This window comes from Papio anubis, chromosome X (genome assembly GCF_008728515.1).
Source record: "Papio anubis isolate 15944 chromosome X, Panubis1.0, whole genome shotgun sequence".
Lineage (NCBI taxonomy): Eukaryota > Metazoa > Chordata > Mammalia > Primates > Cercopithecidae > Papio > Papio anubis.
Genome location: NC_044996.1, coordinates 116,173,119 through 116,198,181, shown reverse-complemented (window position 1 = coordinate 116,198,181; position 25,063 = coordinate 116,173,119). Strand labels below are relative to the sequence as shown.

Sequence of the window (25,063 nt, the reverse complement as noted above, 5' to 3'; positions counted from 1 at the left end):
TCTTCCATTTCTTTTTTTTTTTTTTTTTGAGTCGGAGTCTTGCTCTGTCACCCAGGCTGGAGTGCAGTGGTATGATCTGGACTCACTGCAATCTCTGCCTCCCAGGATCATGCCATTCTCCTTCCTCAGCCTCCCGAGTAGCTGGGACTACAGGCTCCCGCCACCACGCCCGAATAATTTTTTGTATTTTTAGTTGAGACGGGGTTTCACTGTGTTAGCCAGGATGGTCTCGATCTCCTGACCTCATGATCCGCCCGCCTCGGCCTCCCAAAGTGCTGGGATTACAGGTGTGAGCCACCGTGCCCGTCCCCATTCCTTCTTGTTCTTAATATTTTTCCATTTCAAGGTCACAACTACAATACCTTATATATCCAATATTAGTAATGAGAACATCTGTGTTGCACTGATATTGTTAAATTGGCATTCGGTAAAATCAAACCATTCCTTGCAGTAGTGGGTGAGAACTTGCCTTTCACCTAGAGCCAAGTTCATTACAAATTCATGCTCACAGCCCAGAGAAAAACAGGTTTTTATGAGGTTTCAACAAGTAATATATCTGCATGATGGGTTGTTTCAAGAAACTAAGCAAATGAAAATGTTAGTTTGCAGAAACTGTCAAAACGAACATAACCTAATTTAGAATTGCTGCTTATTTAATAAACCACCAGTAGCCCTTCCAGATAGAGTCCTGCCAATCTTGCAAAGTACTCATTCATCTTGCATTTAAGTTTGTAGATACCCTAGGCTCTGCCAATGGGAAAAGGACATTAATTAGATACTGCAGTCAATTATTAAACAGCTGCAAGCATAGTTAGTGCCTTTAGCTATGAAATGCTGTAAGCCTTCATATGAATATACATTGATAGGTCAGCATGGGACCCCAGTGTGTATGCAGTTATAAAACAGTGTGCATCACTGTATGCTTTGCACATGGCACATCCTCACAACATACATATTGATAAGTAGTTATAATGTATGTTCTATGTGTTTGAATTGCATGTTACCCACTTAAGGTAGGTTCTTGTTTGAGGCCCTTAGTGTTTGCTTAGTACGAGCCCTGAATGCTACTGCTTTGCACAGTAACGTGTCTTTATAGACATTACCTCTGACTTCATATTTTATGGTTGTTAGTTATTGTGAAACAAATGTGTCTGACTGCCACTGGACAATGCTGCTTCAATAGAGTACACACATTAAATGTATGACATTTGAAACTAGCAGAGGAGGACCTCTGAAGGAGGTAGGGCAGGGGATGACAAGAGTGTGGGAGGAGGAGAGGTGTAAGGATAGGTATTATGAATGAAAAAAATAATCATGCATTTTTAATTGCATAGAATAATTTGATTTCAAGTTTCAAAGACAAACTGAAAAAGAATGTAATCAATTCTCTGCATGTTGGCACAACAGAAATTTATGGGGAGACTGTGGAGAAAACGAAATGAGAACAGCTGAATGAAGTCAATCGCTGTGATGTGGAGCCTTCCTTTTTGTTGAGAATGGAAAAGAGTGAAAACGCACAGTGCACCGGATTTGGCAGCAAGCTGTGTTTTCTCAGTATGGCAGATCTGTATTGCTCATGACTATTGAGAAAGACCTACACACCTGCTTCTGTTATTCTCAAGCTGAATGATGATGACAGAGTTTATAAATGGCCTTTCTTTCCTCTCTGTTAATGTTTCCTCATATGTGGGAGAAGGTAGATTATCTGGCTATCTACATATCACCTGGAATTGTTACACCACGCAGTGAATGTTTAAGAAATGAGAGTGGATGGTTTTGGTTGATGGTTTTAGTTAGCTACAATGTTTTCAACATCTTTAATCATATTATCCAGACTTCTTGTTTGTTCTTCCTTTATTACCTATTGATTATTGTAATTTTGGCTCCATATGCCTGTTACCTAGAGTCACATTGATACATTTTTGTCATCATGTGACATTGCTTTCCCTCAATCTCATATGCCATTTCTAAATCTCATTCTTGCTTTACTGTTTACTCGATCACGTCCAAATCTGGGAATCACTCTCTCATCCAACGTAACAGCAGCCCCTCACATGGATCCTTTGCTTCTGACTTGCCTTGATTTATTTGTAGCCATTAGAGATCACCAAGACCCAATTTGGTCATCCATTATGTTTGGGAGGGCAGGAATATTATTTTAGTTATATATTCAGTGACTTACAATTGTTTATCACAAACCTAAAGTTCCCCATAGTAAGCACTGGACCTGTTTCAGGTACATTGTCAATTGTAGAAGGTAGTTGTGGGCATGAACAAAATGTTAGAGATGTCAGAGGCTGATGTGGCTGTCTTTAGAGGTAGAGTCTTATTGGAATATGACCTAGAACTTTATTTTCAAAGCAAAACAAAGAAATGGATAATCACTTCTTTTCCTTATCAATGATCTCTTATTATCTACTGAATTAGTATTGCAAATTATCATTGAAAGAGGGTTTCAGGAAATGTGGTTTTAAACTATCTTTTTCATTTTTCTCTAGATTTTAAAAAGCTTTCTTTAAAAAGATGACAACCTTTAAAAGTAACTTTTAGATACCCTATATGCCTTCCAATCTAAAGAAATGAAAATATTGATATTAAAACATTTTTCTCCATGATCTGTGTTAAAATTTCCAGTCTGACTCATTCAATACTAATCTATGTGGAATTTACTTTGGGTAGTCTAATGTTTGTTGCAGAAAGTGAAGTATATGTCTTCCTTACCATAAGTACTGCTTTCTTATGTGATAGAAAACTGTGACAACTAAATTACGTTACTTTAAAAAATATTCTTTAAATGGAGGCCTTTTTGAATTCCATACCACATTCAATTTCCAGTGAATCAAATGGCAAGTTGAAAATAAGTAGTGTGCATTAGATTTGTATTGCTGGAGTCACAAATTACCAAAGGCTTAGTGGCTTAAAACAAGATAATTTTATTATCATACTGACACAGGTCTTACTGGTCAAGGTCTCAGCAGGACTGTGTTTTGTTCTGGAGGCTTTAGGAGAGAATCAGTTTCCTTGCCTTTTGCAACTTCTAGAGTAAGTTTGTGCAACCTGCGGCCTGTGGGCTGCGTGCAGCCCAGGATGGCTTTGAATACAGCTCAACACAAATTTGTAAACTTTCTTTAAAACATTGTGAGATTTTTGTGTTTTGCCATGTTTTTTTTTTTTTTTTTTTTTTTTAGCTCATCAGCTATCATTAGTGTTAATGTATTTTATGTGGGGCCCAAGACAATTCTTCCTCTTCCATTGTGGCCACGGGAAGCCAAAAGATTGGACACACGTGTTTTAGAGGCTTACCACATTCTCATGACTTATGGCACCTTTCTTCAGTCTTTAAAGTCAGTAACATTACATCTTTCTGATCCTTCTTCTGTAGCCATATTTGCCTCTCTGACTCTTCTGCTTCCTTCTTCCACTTAAGGATGGTTATTATTAAATTGGATCCGCCTGGATAATCTAGGCTTCTCTTCCTTTAAGGTCAGTTGATTAACAATATTATTTCCGTCTGAAACCTTATTGCCCCTTTACTGTGTAGCCTAAAATATTCACAGGTTTTGGGGATTAGGACATGGATCTTTGTGGGGGGAGGCATTATTCTGCATACTACATAGTAGTATATAGGTACATAATTTTTTTTTTTTAAGACAGAATCTTACTCTGTCGTCCAGGCTGGAGTGCAGTTGCATGATCTCCACTCACTGCAACCTCCGTCTCCCAAGTTCAAGCGATTTTCTTGCCTCAGCCTCCCTAGTAGCTGGGATTATAGGCGCACGCCACCATGCCTGGCTAATTTTTGTATTTTTAGTAGAGACGAGGTTTCATCATGTTGACCAGGCTGGTCTTGAACTCCTGACCTCAGGTGATCTGCCCTTCTTGGCCTCCCAAAGTGCTGGGATTACAGGCTTGAGCCACCTCACCCGGCCTTTTAAGTATACTTATACCTAGGTTTGCACATGAAAACAAGCACCACTATTTTAGATTATGGACGTTTTAATTTTCATCCTTGGCACTAGGTTTTTACTTATAAAATGAAAGTAAATCAACCTGATTACATGGTGTGTACTTTGAATCCATTTGAGGCCTACAAATTGTTGTAAAAAACAATTGCTTTTGTCCAACTGCTTTTTTTTTTCCCAACTGCATATATGATTTATGGAATTTGATTATAAGATCATGGAATTTTTCTCAAGCAAAAGTCAAGCTTTCTGACATTAATACATGAAGCACATTCCTGAATGATACTCCAGATTTTAAAAAGAGTAAAGGCAAAAAATTGCTAATGTCTCCAAACATTTTCCTGTGAGCCACTAACTATTGCTAATGTTTCCTTGACAAGTGAAGAAAGCAATTATTTTCTTAAATATTCTGTCAAATGGTACTATTTTCTTCAGGGCCAATTCTAAATTCCGAAATTCAGGGATTAAGAGCAAGCTCTCAATAACTCTCATCCAGAATTTATAGTGTCCATGAAACTTTATGTGCAATACAGGAATATTTTACATTTTGGGGTTAAGAGTTGCAATAGTTTGGATGATTCCTCTGCAAACTGAAACTAATAGAGTCATACAATACAGGACCATATTCTTAAGGTAAATATACCATATAATAAATGAAAGAAATGGATTTTGGTAACTCCCTTTCAGGCTGAACTAAGTAAGCAGTTCTTCACACAAAGACACCATGATACAGTGATAAAAATGGTGAGTTAGGATACAAGAAACTTGGTTTCTGGTCCTGGCTCTATCTCTAATTATTGCATCCTTTTAAACAAGTTAAAGGATAGGTTTTTTCCTCATTTCTCTCATTTAAAAAATGAGTTTAGGGTCGGGCGCGGTGGCTCAAGTCTGTAATCCCAGCACTTTGGGAGGCCGAGACGGGCGGATCACAAGGTCAGGAGATCGAGACCATCCTGCCTAACACGGTGAAACCCCATCTCTACTAAAAAACATAAAAAAAAACTAGCCGGAATGATGGTTTCCAGCTGCATCCATGTCCCTACAAAGGCCACAAACTCATCCTTTTTTATGGCTGCATAGTATTCCATGGTGTATATGTGCCACATTTTCTTAATCCAGTCTGTCACTGATGGACATTTGGGTTGATTCCAAGTCTTTTTTATAAACCATCATTCTTAGGAAACTATCACAAGAACAGAAAACCAAACACCGCGACAAGTTCTACTCATAGGTGGGAACTGAACAATGAGATCACTTGACTTGGGAAGGGGACATCACACACCGGGCCTATCATGGGGAGGGGGGAGGGGAGGGACTGCATTGGGGAGTTGGCTATACCTGATGTAAAATGACGAGTTGATGGGTGCTGACGAAAGTTGATGGGCAGACTACCAACATGGCACAAGTATACATATGTAACAAACCTGCAGGTTATGCACATGTACCCTAGAACTTAAAGTATAATAATAAAAAATAAATAAATAAATTAATTAATTAAAAAAAAAAATAGCCAGGCGAGGTAGCGGGCGTCTGTAGTCCCAGCTCCTCGGGAGGCTGAGGCAGGAGAATGGCGTAAACCCGGGAGGCGGAGCTTGCAGTGAGCTGAGATCCGGCCACTGCACTCCAGCCTGGGCGACAGAGCGAGACTCCGTCTCAAAAAAAAAAAAGAGTTTAAGAGGAATTATCCCTGAAGTCCCGGATCATTCACAGCTTCTGTGATGTTATAATCCCAGTTTTACATGGCCACCACACGCCTCACATTATCTGTCGTGGCTCCTGGAAAAAAAGAGGGGGTGTGAGCAAAAAAAGGAAATACAGCAGGGAGATGTGATATGACAAAGATCTTGCTACCACAATTGTTGGAAACAGAAAGCTTACTCAATCGCTGAGAGCTAAAAAGGGCTCTTTTGCACATCTCCTTGCTACTTTACTGTTTTCTGAGTTCAATTCCAATGGAAATGGTAAATGTGAAGGGGCCTTAAAAAGAAATAGCATCAGGATGTTTTACTATAGTTCTGCCTTATTGTATATGGAATAGACTTGATACTAGAAAGTTGACAGCAAAGTGAAATTCTCTATATAACATTTATTTTCCCAACTGCTTTTTTAAAACTGAAACTGCACTCCCAGGGGAATATAAATGATCCCACAAGGTGCAGTAAAAGTCAGAGAATGCTATTGCAGTAGGGACAAGATGGCCCAGAGGCACTATCTACCCCAAACCCACATTTAACTGATGCAGACCTGCAAACAGAGAGGCTTCATGATTCACTCAAGGTCAAGAAGCCAGTTAGTTACAGAGTCTGAGTTCAGGCTGTGTTTACTATTTCCCACCATCAAGGTTCAACTTTTCCTAATTGAATTGCGTATGATTACATACAGTGTTAAAAAGGATTTTTTCTGTTAACTGTTGACTATATTAACATCAGTCACTAATTTTAATAATAGTACTTAATTGATGCTTTGTATGTGCTAAACACTCTTATAGGTGTTTTATTCAATATAGTTTTATTAACTCATCTAATCATCCCAAGAATTCTGTGAGATAATTTTACGTATACTCCTACTTTACAGGAGGGACACCCATGCCCCATTTAAAGATGACATTTGAACTTAGACACTTTGGCTCCAAATCCAGTGTTCCCAATTGTGCTATAATGCCTCTGAACTTAAATGCTATAAGAAAAATGAAACATTGTATGCAGCTTTAGATATATAACATTTTATAACTTGAGGCTCATTCATTCAACATGTAGTGATTAAGCATCTTTTATATGTACAGGGATTTACCAGGTGTTATAAGGGCTACCAAGGATAATGTAATTGAGAATTCTAGTATGTATGAAAAAATGGTGTAATTCAAAGTATAATGAATAGCATTAATAACGGTTCTTAGATATTACATATTTAATATGGGCCAGGCTTTGTGCTAGACACCTTGCATATATTATCTCGTAATTTTCACTTCAGTCATTAAGCCAAGTCATGTTTTTCCATTTTATAAATGATGAAACAGATGTGAATAGATAAGCGACTTACCCATACTTACAAAGGAAGTGACAGAATTGGTATTCAAATCTAGGTCTGTGTGAATAACAACCTCATTTTATTTCTGCTACTCTGCTTTAAATTGAAAACCCCAGTCCTATCAAAAGAACACGCAGGGCTCCTCTCCAGGCCCTGCTGGGAGGCTTACTGCTGAATGCATGGCCAGAATCCATTGTGGCTTCTTTTGGCACAGATCTTACATGTTCCCGGCGGAGGGCGGGGGATATCGTCTCCTCATATATGGTAATGAGGAGAAATCGTGGAGTTCATCTCCAGTCTTTCTGTTTAGGCTTTTCCCACCAGTGGAATTTAAGAGTAGAGTATTGCAAAGTATATTAGGAATATGTTAAGAACCCTTCATTTTGAGTTCATGCTTTGATGCTTCAACATCCTTCTCACTGACCTAATTTTGAGTCCACATTCAAAACCGGCTGAAACCCCCTTGAAAATAAATCCAACAGCTAGTGTCTGGCTCCACAACCACTCATGCTACTTGGCTTGCTTTCAAATTGCCCAGTAAAATTCACTGGCGCCAATCACAAGTCCTCATGCTCTCTCTGTTCGTCACCTATTTGGTCAAGCACTCACGCGTCCTGCCGTGGTGTGGCCCTGCGTGGCATACTGTCACCCTCTCTCTTGGACCTGTGAGAATAAGAAATTTCATCCTCTCAAATCACTTTTTCTTTTTCTCCTGTGACTGGACCAACTTTCCCATACCTTAACCAACACCTACATTCTTAGAACAGATGGACTGAATGGAGGCGAAGATATGCAACTTCCTAAACTTGTGATTCTAACTTCGAAAGTAATGATTACTTTTTTCTCTTTCCTGCTGCTTTTCTATTTTATCTCTCATTTTTCTAACGTCTTCTCTCTCATCTACCTCTGAGAATCCACTCTACGTAGGATCGGAAGCGTTACCTAATTCAGTCACTCATTTAGGGACTGTAGTGAGTTTCTCCCCTTTCACCAAATAATGATGTAATTTCAGCTCTATGCCTTTTGAGTGACACTCACAGAAAGAGAAGGATTGTATCTCTACCTCTAAAGTGTCTTGAATTGTGAAAGAGTTTCCCTCCTCTCTTCTCTTCTGCTCTCCTACCTTCCCTTTCCTCCCCTCCCATTCCCTCTCCCCGCAACATGTAAACATTGTGTAGTTCCATGCGTGTCCCTGTTATCTATTTGTGGCTAGTGTTAAGGTGACTTACAGCTTAGGGGTATAACTGTATATGTATTATATTCAAATGAAGACTTGTCAAGACAAATACCGTCTTCCTGACACTGATGCATGCAGTCAACACTGGAACAGAAAGTTGATAGCTGCATTAAAATTTTTGCAAATGGCTGCCATAGAAACCCATGCAAGAGTGACTTTGCGCTGAAATATGACATCTCAGGGATCTGTCTGGTGAATCTTTGACACAGAAAGAGAAATAAATTAGAAAGCAATTTTCCACAGAGCGTTTTAGATCCTTAAAACCTGAGTCTCAAAGAACTTGAACAAAGTAACTATTTAGAAAAAGAAAAGGCATTGGTTCTTGGCATTTTTAAATTCATTGAATAGATTCTCCTTAAATGTTAATAGCATTTTGATGGGAGAATTACTCTAATCAGAGCATTCGGCTCACCTCAGAAATGATTTAAAAATTTTATGTTATGCCTGTTAAATATTAAGCTTCTCATTTTCCATTCCCATATCAAAACTGGCATCACATTTCAGAAGTCAAGGTTTAACAGTCAGCAAATAAACATATTTGCAAAACTGTTAAATGATAATTATTTTTGCATTTGATATGCAATTGTATCGACAATTTATGTATTGAGGAATATGTATTTTATTCACTGAAGATATGCAAGCAATAAAATTTCACTAACCAGACTCCATGGCAAATGAGTTACCTGAGAATTCCAATTTCAGAGGTTCCTCAAACCACTAGAACTTTCATCTTTTTTTTTTTTCAGTCTTTTTTTTTTTATTATACTTTAAGTCTGGGATACATGTGCAGAACATGCAGGTTTGTTACATAGGTATGCACATGTCATGGTGGTTTGCTGCACCCATCCATCCGTCATCTATGTTAGGTATTTCTCCTAACGCTATCTCTCCCCTAGCCCCCCATCCCCCAACAGGTCCTGGTGTGTGATGTTCCCCTCCCTGTGTCCTTGTATTCTCATACTTTACCTCCCACTTATGAGTGAGAACATGCGGTGTTTAGTTTTCTGTTCCTGTGTTAGTTTGCTGTAAACGATAGTTTCCAGTTTCTTCCACGTCCCTGCAAAGAACATGATCTCATCCTTTTTTATGGCTGCATAGTATTCCATGGTGTATATGTGCCACATTTTCTTTATCAGATCTATCATTGATGGGCATTTGGGCTGGTTCCAAGTCTTTGCTATTGTGTACAGTGCTGCAGTAAACATACATGTGCATGTGTCTTTTTAGTAGAATGATTTATAATTCTTTGGGTATATACCCAGTAGTGGGATTGCTGCGTCAAATGATATTTCTGGTTCTAGATCCTTGAGGAATCACCACACTATCTTCCACAATGGTTGAACTAATTTGCACTCCCACCAACAGTGTAAAGGTCTTCATATTTCTCCACATCCTCTCCAGCATCTGTTTTTTCCTGACTTTTTAATGATTGCCATTCTAACTGGCGTGAGACGGTATCTCATTGTGGTTTTGATTTGCATTTCTCTAATGACCAGTGATGATAAGCTTTTTTTTTCATATGTTTGTTGGCTGCATAAATGTCTTCTTTTGAGAAGTGTCTGTTCATATTCTTCACCCAATTTTGATGGGGTTGTTTATTTTTCTCTTGTAAATTTTTTTAAGTTCTTCGTAGATTCTGGATATTAGCCCTTTGTCAGATGGATAGATTGTAAAATTTTTCTCCCATCCTATATGTTGCTTTTCACTTTGATGATAGTTTATTTTGCTGTGCAGAAACTCTTTAGTTTAATTAGATCCTGTTTGTCAATTTTGGCTTTTGTTGCCATTGCTTTTGGTGTTTTAATCATGAAGTATTTGCCCATGCCTGTGTCCTGAATGGTATTGCCTATGTTAGGGAACTTTCGTCTTTCCTAGATGAATCAAACCTGGTTATCCTCAGATACCAAAATAAAAACACCTTCATATACATTTTAGCCCTCATAGAATTCTTCAAAGTCATACTTTCTGACTTAAAGTATAAAGTAATTCAAATATAAATTTTCTTTTCTCTTGATGATTCTGCACCGTAGTACTTTTGGGTGTTATTGTAATCTACTGGTGCTTTTGTGTAGATACAAGATACAAGTCGAGAATCAGACTTATTGTCATCTCTTTTTTTTTTTTTTTTTTTTCCCGAAGGTAACCTTGTGCAAGATGCCTTTAGCAATCAATGCCTCAAGAAAAAAAGAGATGATTGCCAAGTGTCTAATTAGCCTTCTGTCAGGTCTCCCCCACCATAGCAACCTATTTACCAACACGCAAACTTGATGCCCACTAACAGTGGAAAAGTCTTAGGCCTTAAGGGGTCACAGTGATGAGGTACAGGTGACTTTTACCCACTCCAGCCCTGATCGCTGATCTACCTCTCATCACCCTTCTAGTCGTGACTTTGAATTACCACCATGCTGCCCGGACAGCTGATGAGGGCATTTTCATAACAGCCAGTATGGCTGCTCTTAAGGATTTCCATGGAATTTTTTCCCTCTTCTTTCAGTTTCCCTCCCTTTTACTTACTTCTATCTCCTGTTGCCACTACAAATTTTGTGTAAAAAGCTGGTTTATGTATAGATTACCAACCCGTCAGAGAATACTTTTGCTTTTAAGCGGGAAACCAAATAATCATAGTGTACTGGGCACTATTTTTTATGGGTTCTCTCTTCTATGTTGTTAGTTTATTACTTGGATTCATGGGGATGCTTCATTCTTCCCAATAAGGTAAGGTTTCCAGCCCTCCTTTTGTAAGCACAATTGTTTTGAAGTCTAGAGCTGTTCCCAAAGATTGAGAGTTCTGAAAGTTTGGCCTTGGAAAGTGGGTGTGGTGGGGGAGAGTAGTAGGTAAACTGGTGTGTGTATATTTGTACTTATTGTTTGCTCAGCAGTAAACATATACTTACTTAATCTGACAAACTGTTTAATTTTAATGTAAGGTGAAACACAGGAAAAGACTCCTATCCCAAAGATGTGAAAAAATAATTTGTTAGGGGAAACAGGAAAGAGCAACTCTATAACCGATGATATATTCATATCTAATTTGAAGTCATATGTTTTTTGTGGAGCACACAAATTAGCTTTCAAGTTGGTCAGCTATGCCTAGATATTTACTGTAACATATATATGTTTTAAAGCATATATGGCTGCCTTAAAATTAAAATCTGTACCACAAGGAACATTGGATATTAGAAATTATGAAACAATAGGGCTTATACAAAAGAGTTACATTTATTCATTTACTTACTGTTTTTTATTGGCTACATGTGATTAAAAGAAAAATTTTAATATAATCTTGTTATCTCAAAGACAAATGATTCTGTGCTCATCTGGGCATGGGACATGTGACACAGATATTAAAGACACTATAGAGCCATACTGAAATCACACAGACAAATTAAAAAAAAAATTAAAAATAGGGTCAATAGTGGCAAAAAGTAAGCTTGTTAAAAAACAGAATTGGCCGGCTGTGGTGGCTCATGCTTGTAATCCCAGCACTTTGGGAGGCTGAATCGGGCGGATCATGAGATCAGGAGTTCGAGACCAGCCTGGCCAGCAGTGAAACCCCGTCTCTACTAAAATTACAAAAATTAGCTGGGTGTGGTGGTGGGCACCTATAATCCCAGCTACTCAGGAGGCTGAGGCAGGAGAATTGCTTGAACCCAGAAGGAAGAGGTTGCAGTGAGCTAAGATCGTGCCACTGCACTCCAGCCTGGGTGACAGAGCTAGACTCTGTCTCAAAAATAAATAAATAAATAAATAAATAAATAAATAAATAAAAGTGAAGGCATGCAAAATATCCTCTTTGGAGTCTGATTTAGACATCATGGAAGGATAATTATTTGGTGGTGGGGATGGCATGGAGATTAAAAACAGGAGAAGGAAAGCCCTATGCAGTTTGGCATTTTAGACATTTAGTGGAACATACTAGGGTTCTTGACACTTTCTCTCCAACTTGGGGAGGATACTTTTATATTGTAGATAACATTGTGGAGAGGTAGAAGAACTATTGTGGAGTCTGAAGAAGTAACAAAGTTCTAGATGTTTCCAATTTGCTCTATGTTAGCAAAAGAAAAAGACAAACACAAATAGGAAGTATTGGCCGTGCGTGGTGGCTCTCACTAGTAATCCCAGCACTTTGGGAGGCTGAAGCAGGCAGGTCCCTTGAGGTCCGTAGTTTGTGACCAGCCTTGCCAACATAGCAAAACCCCCTCCCTACTAAAACTACAAAAAATTAGCTGAGTGTGGTGGCGCACGCCTGTAGTCCCGGCTACTTGGGAGGCTGAGGCACGAGAATCACTTGAACCTGGGAGGCAGAGCCAGAGGCTGCAGTGAACCGAGATCATGCCACTGCACTACAGCCTGGGCAACAGAGTGAGACACCATTTCAAAAACAAGAAAAAAGAAAGTGTTAATACAAGTTATATCACAAACAAGATAATATATAAAGCTATTGCATGTCAGTAAGAAAAGTGCGGGAACTTTCCATAATGCTCGATGAGAGGTGGAGGAGCTGTAACTGCCTTAGCTGCACACAGCTCCGTGCTCCTTTCCACTCCCTCACACACCGGCCTCAGCCGGCACCAGCAGTAGAAGATGGTGAAAGAAACAACTTACTATGATTTACTACGATGTTTTGGGGGTCAAACCCAATGCTACTCAGAAAGAATTGAAAAAGGCTTATAGGAAACTGGCCTTGAAGTACCATCCTGATAAGAATCCAAATGAAGGAGAGAAGTTCAAACAGATTTCTCAAGCTTATGAAGTTATCTCTGATGCAAAGAAAAGGGAATTATATGACAAAGCAGGAGAACTGGCAATTAAAGAGGGTGGAGCAGGTGGTGGTTTTGGCTCCCCCATGGACATCTTTGATATGTGTTTTGGAGGAGGAGGAAGGATGCAGAAAGGAGAGGCAAAAATGTTGTACATAAGCTCTCGGTAACCTTAGAAGACTTATGTAATGGTGCAACAAGAAAACTGGCTCTGCAAAAGAATGTGATTTGTGACAAATGTGAAAGTAGAGAAGGTAAGAAAGGAGCAGTAGAGGGCTGTCCCAATTGCCGAGGTACTGAAATGCAAATAAGAATTCATCAGATAGGACTTTGAATGGTTCAGCAAATTCAGTCTGTGTACGTGGAGTGCCAGGATCATGGGGAGCGGAGCAGTGCTAAAGATAGATGTAAAAGCTGTAACTGAAGGAAGATAGTTCGAGAGAAGAAGATTCTAGAGGTTCATATTGACAAAGGCATGAAAGATGGCCAGAAGATAACTTTCCATGGTGAAGGAGACCAAGAACCAGGACTGGAGCCAGGCGGTATTATCATCGTGGTAGATCACAAGGACCATGCTGTTTTTAGTGAATGAGGAGAAGACCTTTTCATGTGTATGGACATACAGCTGGTTGAAGCATTGTGTGACTTCCAGAAGCTAATATCCACTCTTGACAACCGAACCATAGTCATCACCTCTCATCCAGGTGAGATTGTCAAGCATGGAGATATCAAGTGTGTAGTAAATGAAGGCATGCCAGTTTATCATAGACCAGATGAAAAGGGTCGCCTAATCATCGAATTTAAGGTAAACTTTCCTGAGAATGGCTTTCTGTCTCCTGATAAACTGTTTTTTTCTGGAAAAACTCCTACCCGAGAGGAAGGAAGTGGAAGAGACTGATGGGATGGATGAAGTAGAACTGGTGGACTTTGATCCAAATCAGGAAAGATGGCGCCGATATAATGGAGAAGCATATGAGGATGATGAACGTCATCCCAGAGGTGGTGTTCAGTGTCAGACCTCTTAGTGGGCCAGTGAACAACACTCACTGCTGGCATTTATTGTGCAGTAGTGAATAAGTGAAGGACTGTAATCATAATATGCTCACTACTTGCTCTTGTTTTTAATATTCAACTGTAGTAGTGTTTTAAAAAGTTAAATGAAGAATAAACGCAAATATAAAAGCTCTGACTTTGCCCTGTATGTATGATGACTTCCGTGTGCAAGATGAATTTTATGACGTGTAAAAACTACAAAGAAGTTCCCCTAGCATTTGTAGGCCAAACCTTGTAATTGACTTCAACTATGTACGTGGACAAGCTTAGACTGAAATTCTAGGTATATGTATTGGCTTTAGTGTAGGACCCTTCATTGTTAAGCTACGAAAGTAAAACTCTGTATTTAACTGGCAATGAGGAAAAAAAAAAATTGTAGAGAAGTATTCGTCTTTATACTTCTTTGTATTAAATGGGATTCATTGTAATGCCTTTGCATTCATTCTATTGCCTCAACTGTTACTTGAAGACGGCGTAATATATAATTTATCCTGTAGTATCAGTGGTAAAAATGATACCTTTCTGTGGGAGGGTTTTACCATAATATACTGCTTCTTGAAGGCTTGCACTTCCAGAATTGTGTTTCCTTCTGCTGTGCCATTCATATATATATGTATATATCCATATATATCTTGACGAGTCCTGGTCATTTGCCCTCCTCCTTGTCTGTGTATCATGATAAGCCCGAGTAGTGACTTCAGAGCTGGGTAACGTAGAAAGTAAAGTGAAAACACCTTTAAGTGTAGAAGTAATTTGCATAAATAATATAGGAAGGTGTTCTTTAGGTATGTTACAGGATTACTTTAAACCATTTGACTTACGCTCCAAAGTAATGTTGGTAGTATAGCAAATTATGATGAATAGCTTTAATTGTATGTTTAAAAGTCTCATATGTTCACATGCTTCAATTGGTATCAGAATTTAAGCAATTCTTGAAAAAAAAATAAGAAAAGTTCAACTCAATGCAAAAACGCCTATATGATATGAATAGACAGCTCATAGGAAAGGAAATTCAATAGACTTTGAAATATATGAAAATACATTCAACCTCATTGGTAACAAAATAAACATAAATTAACATTAAATATTTTACTCATCGGATTAACAAAGTTAAAAAATGTTGTAGAGAATTAGGTGTTCGTACACCGCTGATGGGAATTTAATTGTTAGAGTCTAAATTCAGGTACGTCAGCAATACCTATCAAGAACAAAATGATGTATACTCTTTTGGCAATTCTCAAATTTATCTTGCAAACGTACTCATTCATGCCATCTCATACTCATTCATACACATTCATGTCATTGTGTGTCTGTGTGTATGCAGCCATTGTGTTCTAAATTGCATGAGATTGGAAATATACATCAATGGAGGACTAGTCAAGAAAGTTATAGGTCATTCACAGAAGAAAGAGACTATTCTATGTCTATTAGTATGAAAAGAACTTAAAAAGGTATCATTAAATGAAATAGTAGAGGATTCGAAACAACGGGTATAGTATGTTATTTCTTGGAGCAAAGAATACACATATTGTGATAATGGAATATCTCTGGCCTGTTTATCCTTGGGTTAGGCTAAGGGATTGTCTCTAGGGAGGGGAACTCCCTAGAGTCTGCTGGGGAAATTGCATTGGGTCAAAAATTTTAGTTTTCAATTTACACAGTTTTATAGCTTATACATTTTATATCTTATGGCCGACTCACAGGAATACTTAAAACTAAAGGGATTCGAGGAAATTATGAATTCTAATAATTTATTTTGTCTGTGACTATTACTGTGTATTGAGCTAGAATTATTTTTGTTGTATTAAGAATCTGGTAATAGTGAACATGAATCATGAGAGAAAAAATTTTCACAGATATTTTGAGATCTAACTGAGATCATTTGATAGTGTTTCCCTGATTAATATTCTTAAATGATTATGGAGTGGGTGTTGTGACGTAGAAATGCAATAACCCATTACTAAGTGATATATGAATCTGACTCACATTCTGTATTCAGAATAATGAAGATCAAAATATGTATTTCTTATTGCAATTATAGATTACAGTAGTGAAAAATGGGCTTCAGAGTATGAAAAAGTGGAGAGCAAGTCAAAATCTTATATGAATATGAGAGAACATTTTAGTTATAATTAGAAAGCCCCAGTGGCCTAATTTTCCTCATTAATGCTGAGGGATATTTTTGAAAAGTATGTAGAAGTTAAGGTACCAATTGCCAAAACAGTGAAATAAAGAAACAGTGTAAGAAAGAAAGATAAATGAAATTCCCATGTATTTTACAATTTACATCAAAGTATTTTTCTAATTGGTATTGTAAAATGTTATATAGGAAACTTTACACATCATCTTATATATCTCTTTACTTGAAGTGTTAAAGTGATTTCCCACATAATAATTCAGAAAATTACGTATAACCTGACAAAACTTAGACCTGTAGACTCTAGTTGTATGTAGAAACTGCCAATAACTGCTAATTCATTCTCTTAAATGTACCCCAATCTATATCTTGTTTACTGGGAATAGCACCTTCTTCTCTTTCTTTGGACTTTATTTCACTGGAAAAATAAGTCCTGAAAGGAATAACAAAGAAAACTACAATTGAGAAATAGAAACAACAACAACAAAAAGTTTAGCTAAATAATTAAAGATATTTGATGAGCATCCTGGGGATATCAAAGTTAATGAATTTGAGTGAGTAGGATGGGCATTCATCTCTGATTCCCACCTTTCAGAAGAATGAAGAAAGCATTAAACCGTGAAACTATGGCTTGTGAAGAGTTCCGAGGGCCAGTTTACTGAATACTGAGAACGCCAGTTTTTTACGGCTTCTCATTACCTTTTAGCATTTGGAACCCAAAGTAGAGAATGATTGCTTCTGAAATAACGAGAGGTCATTTCCTCTTCCTTCAGATATCTTCGCAAGTGTTCTTTCATTCCTTATGCTGCATGATATGTAAGATAAGATTTATTTTTCATCATTGTATCATTAAAAATAAGCTTTCTGCAAGGTAAAAGAAGAGTATTCAGATAAAAACAGGAGTTTACTTTGATACTTCCATGTAAACTCCTGTTTGTATCAGCAGTGGTATCTTGGCTGTTGTCCAGCGGTTTAATTGGCTCTTGTTTGCCTAATCTCCTATAACAGATAATGTTATTACAGAATCGTAGGACTCCAAAATTTCCCATCAGACAAAACAAGCCTTTTAATGAGAATCACTTTGTTTTACCTGGCATTTGGCTTGGTTTGAGCCACCTCAATCCCATCTCACTTGTGAGCAATGCATTATTTTTCCTAACAACCATGCTAATTCTAAGCCAGGAAACATTTTTTTGGATCATTTCTTTTCTGGAATGATTCAAAGTTCAGGAAAGTAAAATTGGGAAGGAATTTAAATTAAGCTGAGATGGGAAGAAGACATAATTAAATTGGACTTTATTACCTCTGTTTTGCAACTAGGTTGATGTTAATTGGTATCTCGAAAGACAGAGCACTATAACATTTGCTGTTTTTGAATTTACATTAATTTATTCTTCAATAATACGTCAGCGTATGTAATTTGTCTAAATTCTGTATCTTTTATTTATCCATTTAGTAGTTCTTACATTCAGCCAATATTTGGTGAGTGTATGTTGTGTTTAAGGCACTGTTCTAGGCACTGTTAATAGAGTAAAGCAAAACAAACCAACAAACTCAAAATAAAGTCCTAACTGTAATGGAGCTTATCGTTCAGGTAGTGAAAACTGTTTTAAGAAAAATAATATATGGGAATAACAGTAGACTTTGTATGCAAGGGTAGGTCAGTTATATTTATATACCCATACACACAAATACATGTATGTATTCACATCCATATATATCTACATAGATATAGATTATAATGTTATAGGATGTCAAAAAGAATCTTTTTGATAGGCTGACTTTTGAGAGAATTAAAAGGAAGAGAAGGGGCAAGACATGTAGCCATATGGACAAAAGGAAATGACAGGCAGCACATAGAAAGTTGCAAAAGCCTGAAGTGAAAGCATGTTTTGTGTTTAAGGGGCAACAAAGAGTGATGTGAGCTGAGGGAATATGCTAGAAGAGGAGATGAGAGAGACAAGGTGGGAGTGGAAAAAGTTCAGTAGGACTTCAGTGACAAATATTTAGGAATGGATTTTGTTAAAAAACATGTATACATTATCGTGGTTAAAGATGAAAGCAAATATAGTGTAGAGAAACCTAATATGTTTCTGTGGTTGATCACTAGATTTCTCTATCAGTTTCCTACTAGCCAGGGCATAAAGGGTAATAAAGATGTTGTATGTCTGGTTAAATACACTTTTTAAAGCAAGCAAGTATACCAATTACTTAGGGAAATTGAAACAAAATTACAAAACTGTCGTTGCTCTTGCTTGTCTTCTTTGTTAGCCACACAAATGCGTCCTCTTTAATTTGTTGTTGTTTTGGTTCTTCAGTTTTTATTAAATAAATTTCCACACTTGAGACACTGTGTAATTTCATCTAGTTTTATACAAGGTTGTAGATGATACAATCTTATGTCATTTTTAAATTATCCACTGCGATACTGAAATTTTCATCACTTGCCTTCAAATATGAGTATGTTTTTATTTCAATCCCAAGATTCAAGTATACAAATCCAGTGTTTTTTAATGGAAAGAACATATTAAAGTCTTCATATACCAAGAGAAAGATTACTTCTCTTAGAACACTGATTGTCTCTTACAACCACTCTCTTATAAGTAATTTTATAAACTCTTACATTGGGACTATTGTAGTTTCTTATTGATCGGGTAAATGTTTTCTCATGTCTATAACAATTCAAGGTAAAATACACTACAATCCCCAGAAATAAACTATATTTTCTAGTACTAAAATAATTATTCTAGTAATTTTTAAAAATAATGTTTGTTATTGTCCATTATCTGAGAGATACCTCTCATTACCGCTCTCCAAAATGACAAGAAAATGAAATAACATGTCTAACATTATTGTTACTTAATGTTTATAAAAATAGATAAACCCAAGAAACATATTGAAAAGTGTTAATTGTTTGAAAAGTTGGATAAGAGAAAAATATCCCTTATAATGAAAATCAGTCATGCTAGATGATAAAGTGGTGAGATTTAAACAATTTTCTGGGCATTGTATTCTCAAATGGATAATGATTTAAGCAAATAGATTAAAAATAGTATAAAGTAATGCAATAGTAAAATAAGCATGTTGAGTAGGAATAGTTAAGTTTTAGATAACAAAAGGCAGAAGACAAATTAAATCAAAATAATGTAGAGGCAAGACAACGAAAGCTAAGTAGTCTATGGAAAATTGTTAGGAGGCCTGAATTAATTAATGATGATAATAGTAATAACTAACGTATATATGTAGTGACAGGAATCGATCAAAGTGTTTTACACAAACTCCTCATTTAATTGGCACCACAACTCCTTTAGGTTGGTATTATTATCATTTCCATTTTATATATGATGAAACTGAGAGCACCTAGAGGGTTAACCGGTTCCTACTACTCAAAGGCTTTGGGATATAAAGTGTTCAGTGATTAATGTGTTTGATAAAGTTGACGATTTGGGGTGCATCATTTTATATCAACTGTAGTAGCTGGACCTGTCAGGAGACCAGGGAAGAGATTATTAGAAAACCCTTGAAAGAAAGTAGGACCTTTATCAGGAACTGAACGTGGAACTATAGATTTAGGTGGTGTAAATGTCTTAGGGGACCTGAAAAATGGCAGGAATTTAGGTGAAAGATAAATAGGTGAGTAGCACCAGTTGAATGTATAGTATCAATGAAAGTCACATTTAAAGATATTTAGCCATAAAGCAAATGGACTTGTTATTTAGTGAGACTTAAAAGGTAAATCAGTAAGTTGAGAAAATCTCATCTACAATGGGAAAATATAATTGAGCTTAGATTGGATATAAAAGGGCAGAAGTGGAGAGCTAGATCTATGTGTATTTATCCAGGATTTGTTATGAGCACAGAGAAAATGTAGGAAAAGAAATTCAACAACTGAAATAGCAAAAATTTAAATGAATCTAAACAAAGAAAGCTGCTTATATTAGATATATTTTCTGGAGAAAGATATAGGTGTCCTGTCTTAGTAAAATAGGAACTAGAAAAAATGCCACCATCTTTCAAAATTTAATATTTTCTTGCTACAATTTATGTTTATGATTTATAGTTATGGATATGATACTCTATTAAGAGGCATCTTATATGAAACAATTATATCCATTGCAAAACAGAATACATATAAATATTTCTGTGCATATGTGTAGATGGGTTTGTGTGTATGTGAGAAAGAATAAAGAGGTGGAGGGAGAGAGAGAGAGAGAGACAGAGGCAGCAATTTCTAAGTATTTTTAAACATGGAGGGTTATAAGATTTTATTCATGGAGAAAAAGTCATGTTGCAGTTCAAGCTGTATGCATTCATACAGTGGACTACTACTATGATGAAACTGGAGAACAAGTCAAAACACTTGAGTGGAAGCAGAATAATCATACACAAGACAGATGAGATATTCCAAAGTCACCTTGAAATGAATATAAAATTGTTGTTGGCAGTTTGACAGTGACAGGAGTCAAGAAATGATGCTGCTGTGAAACCACAAAAGATGCAATTGATATTTTAATCTCAAATACCATGTCTGAGGAGAAAGCCTGAAACTAGGAATTGTTTGTAAAAGTGCATCTGTTGATAGATTTCTGATTTTGCTGCTGCTTTTCATTTTTATCCTCTTATGGAGAATAATAATAAAAGTAGTCATATTTTTAGTTTATATTGCTCTTTAATTTTTTCTTAAAATGAATTTGAAGTTTTTAGAGGCAAGAACATAATACGCTCTGAAATTGTGTCATTAGATTAAAAAAAATTATTGGAGATGTTTTTCTTGTTAGACCACTGCTTTTCTTAAGATGTGAAGTTGACCTTTTGAGTTTTTAGTAACTATGGTATTTGTGTGTGTGTGTGTGTGTGTGTGTGTGTGAAATATTCATTATATTTGTTCTTCTAAAACTATTTTCTTCAGTTCTAGGTTTCCTAGTTTGGAGCAGAATTCTGTATTTTTCTTGTTTTATAACCTAGGAAGGGCATAACATTATTTTGAATATTTTTTCCCTCTTCTCCCTGACCCATGTAATCACCTAGCTGAATCAGGCCTCCCCAGAAACTGATTCTTGGTCGTTGAAGTATCTCATATGACCCCCATCCCACTTATTCCAATATTAACCCTATCAAATTGTCAAATAAACTCTTACTTATTTTCGTGGCCTCTAATCTCCTTAATTTTTAAATTTGAGATTCAGAGTGTACATGTACAGCTTTGTTACATGGGTATATCGCATGATACTGAAGTTTGGGCTTCTAATGATCCTGCTGCCCAAGTACTGAACATAGTACACAAATAGGTAGCTTTCTAACTTTTGCTTCCCTCCTATCTTTCCCCCTTTTTGAATTCTCAGTGTTTATTGTTCCCCTCTGTGTTCATGTGTACCCAATGCTTAGCTCCCACTTATCAGTGAGAACATGTGGTAATTGGTTTTCTATTCCTGCATTAATTCACTAGGATGATGGCCCCCAACTGCATCCTGGTTGCTGCAAAGGACATGATTTTGTTAGTTTTTTTTTGTGTGTGTGTGGTTTTTTTTTTTTTTTTTGTGGTGATGTAGTATTCCATGGTGTATATGTACCACATTTTCTTTATCCAGTCCACTGTTGATGGGCACCTGGGCTGATTCCATGTCTGCTATCATGAATAGTGCTGCAATAAACATATGAGTGTAGGTGTATTTTTACTAGAATAATTTATATTCCTTTGGGTATGTAACCAGTAATGGGATTGCTGGGTTGAATAGTAGTTTTGTTTTTGGTTAATTGAGGTATCTCCAAACTGTTTTCACATTAGTTTTCACATCACTGTTTTCACACTAATTTCCATTCCCAACAACAGTGTATAAGCATTCCCTTTTCTCTGCAACCTCGCCAACATTTGTTATGTTTTGACTTTTTAAAAATAGACATTCTGACTGACGTGAGATGGTATCTCGTTGTAGTTTTGATTTGCATCCCTCTGATGATCTAATCTCCTTTAAAAACTTCCTGCATCTTCCTGAAAATATATATGTTGCTTGATTAATTAATTAGTTTATTTTTCCCTTCCTCTTTTCACAAAGGATTGCTGGCTGCTTATACTAAAACCACATATGATTAAATAATGACAATTTCAAGGTCACAAAGGATGTAAATTAATCATATGAAAGGGACAACAATGTTACTGTGACTATTTTTCTTACTATCATTTGAGCTTCCTAGCAGGGAATATAAAAGGCAAGACACAGTCTGCAATGAAGGACTCAACATAAGATAGAAATATATATCAATTGCTTATTTTGTTAAATTTTATCCAGTCGTTTTATTCTAATACCTCTGTTTTTTCAACTATACAGTGAGGATCATGCCTACCTTGTAGAGCTAGTATAAGTAGTCTGATAGTTCTGTCACACATATTTCAGTGTGCTCTTCACATTTTGCACGGGTAGCTTCCTAGATCATGGTCAGTTTCACAGGATCTTATCTATATAAATGATGATGATGATGGTGATGATAATTGCGGTGATTACACTTAACACTTATTGGTAACTTGTCAATGGGAAGTATGGTAAATATTTTCTTGGCTTACCTCATTGAATCCTGAAAACAGCTCTATACAGTAGGTACTTTTAAAATTCTCATTTTACATTGAGGAAACCATAGGGTGAGTGACATGATGTCCACACATGTAATTTGAATCTGCTATATGTTTATATATGGTATATTTGAATTCATAATGATAATTATGGGAGAATTACCCTGTTTTCTTACCTCCTCTCACTACTGCAACTTATTAATTGAATAAAATATGAAAGTAATAAATTCAGAAGAGACAGTTATATTTTTCAATGCTCATTATTTCAGTAAAATATAAACAGCTCACAGAAATATTTGAAAAATAGTGAGCCAAACACATTCATTTCATTTTTCCTTGTTCTTCTTTTAGAATAACAAGCTTAGTATGTCTCTGAAACTTTTTGCAATCTATCCGGTTATAATGTTAGCACCAGTGTATCCGTAAGTAATTTTTTTTGCAATGTTTGCTCTGATGCACTACATCATTTGAGTGCATGGGCAGATATTAGCACCAATAAAAATATTAAGTTAAACTGATTTCAGTTCAAGAACCTGTACATTGAAGTTGTTGCATTTCTGTGTTTACATCTCTCTGTTCTGTACAAAAGCAGCATCTTAAACGATGTAGATAAATAATAGTGACATTTTATCTCCCTTTCTAAAGTTGAATTCCAGAAGGTAGGAAACATCCTTTCATGCTTACATTACCATGACAAACTGAAAGAGATAAATCCCCAATGGATGGGACGAGATGTGGGAGTTAGGGGATTAATGCTTTGATGCTTCTTCCAATTTATTTCTCCTATTATATGTGTTAAAAATATATACCATATGTCATGCAGCATGTTTTAATCCCATCAAAATGTCTCACACAATTCCTTAGGGGATATGCTTTTTGCTGCCAAGTTTTCACTGCTAGAATGCTGACTTACTATTCCTTTGCAGAGAGCTTCATGGTTTATTTTATGATAACATGTTGTTATAACTTCTCTGGCTGTAATTTTTATAAGGAGAATTAGTCCTGGGAGAATTTATTTTGAGAGTCATATGCTTAATGGTGACAGAAAAGGAGAGAAATATTTCCAAAAAGCAATGTATCCTTCAGTTGTTTTAATAGAACAGAAATTCCTTTGACAACATTTGTGAAAGCCTTTATTATACCCAGCATTTAAATTCAGTCCTTGAACTGGGGTTTTCCCAGATCATTTGAAGGTCAATTTTGGAATAGTTCTTGTGTCCTCTGACACTTTTCAATGACAGCACTTTACAGAGGGAAACAAATTTAAGGCAAAAGGTCTCTTTTAGCAATACTAAGTATACATGACTTATAGCAGATGACAAAAAAAAGCTGCATGTAATTGTCCTAGGGAGAAGTTTCTTTGTGCCACGTTGTTGCTTTAAAAAAAAAAATGCAAGAAACAAAATTTCACATGTACCCCATAAATAGATACAAATATAACGTATCAAAAATTTACAAAATAGTGTATAACAAGGTGAGCGATTAGGTAAAGAGGACAACTTGAACTAGTTTTCACTTCACAAAAAAACAAGGTTAAAACTTTACACCAGGAATTAAGAACATGTTACGTTCAGGTTCCTCTGTGTGATGTTTTAGTTTGAAATCTCAATATCCATAAAGTTACCATTTGTTTTATACAACATTGTTCAGCTAAGTCACATAGGCTAGTACCCACTCTGGCCCCCAGGTATTTGATTTTCACCAATCAGGGATTACTGCAAGATTTACTTAAGTACTGAAATATAATAAAACCAAAGTTATGAGTTGTTTCTTGTTTTTTGGTTTTTTTTAGAAATTAAGTTGCTCCTAAATGTATGCACCTTGTTTCCAATCAAGCCTTCTAAGTATAATAACATTCCCCCACAGAGACTCTATTAGCATTTATGGGTTATATTAAGTAGAAATAATACACACACACGAGCACAATTCCAGAGATGCCCTTTGGGTTTTGCTTTACTTATTGGAAGATATAGCCTAAATAGATGTCAGGTGTGCAAATAGAATATATTTTTTTTGTTCCATAAAATCTGCTGATCATGGTACAAATGCTGTCTTTTAAGCCCTTTAATGGGACTTAATAAATACAGGGATGCAAACTGAGGAGTTACTTGACATCGTAACATCATTGGCAGTATATTGATGGTAAATACGAAATAATTTGTTTCTCCCCTCCCCAACTCTAACCTCATAAGTTTCACACATATCAGACCTTAGCTTCTCTTTGTCAGACTCAAATTGGATTTCCTTTTCTATCATCTCTAGACTCAGACTTCTATGACCCTAATTTGGCAGCTCTTCAAGGGGTTTATGGTGTAAGCCTTT

The 25,063-nt window shown here is 36.5% G+C and overlaps 1 protein-coding gene and 1 pseudogene across 1 annotated transcript in view; both read left to right on the top strand.

The window, feature by feature from the left end:
• IL1RAPL1 (interleukin 1 receptor accessory protein like 1) overlaps window positions 1–25,063 on the top strand; it is a 1,395,449-nt gene that overhangs the window by 662,968 nt on the left and 707,418 nt on the right. The window lies entirely within an intron of this gene.
• Window positions 12,566–14,422, top strand: LOC101018803 (annotated as a pseudogene).